We start from the raw sequence: 628 nt of genomic DNA, 5'->3' as shown, positions 1-628 counted from the left end.
TCTATAAGCTTATCCAGGCAAAAAGCTACCTACGTACCGAATTTTAAGCAAATCGGACCGTAAATACGATTTTTCGGAATAGATCAGTCCCTGGTCCACTTCTCGGAAAAAATGGACCATATATCCTAATATATGCTAAAAAACTACGTACCTACCGAATTTTAAGCAAATCGGACCATAAATGCGATTTTTTGGAATAGATCGGTCCCTGGACCATTTCCCTACGTACCGAATTTTAAGCAAATCGGACCGTAAATACGATTTTTTCGAATAGATCAGTCCCTGGTCCACTTCTCGGAAAAAATGGGTCATATATGCTAATATATGCTAAAAAGCTACTTACGTACTAAATTTTAAGCAAATCGGACTATAATAAGATTTTTTCGAATAGACTGGTCCCTGGTCCACCTACCCGAAAAAAAGTAAAATTTTTTTAGCCTAAAACATGGTGGTTACCGAAAGCTATTTGTATACAAAATTTCATGAAAATCGGACCAGCCGTTCTCGAGATTACCTGTTACAAAAAAAAGGGACTTCTCTTTATATAATTAGTATAGATGTATGCACATATATAGGCAAGAATGATAGAATACAAGATTGCGCCGATCAGAGAGGATTTTTGAGAATA

Source organism: Rhagoletis zephyria, unplaced genomic scaffold (assembly GCF_001687245.7).
Source record: "Rhagoletis zephyria isolate East Lansing unplaced genomic scaffold, Rhagoletis_zephyria_1.1 Rzeph_scaffold_02309, whole genome shotgun sequence".
Lineage (NCBI taxonomy): Eukaryota > Metazoa > Arthropoda > Insecta > Diptera > Tephritidae > Rhagoletis > Rhagoletis zephyria.
This window is presented reverse-complemented; position numbering follows the sequence as displayed.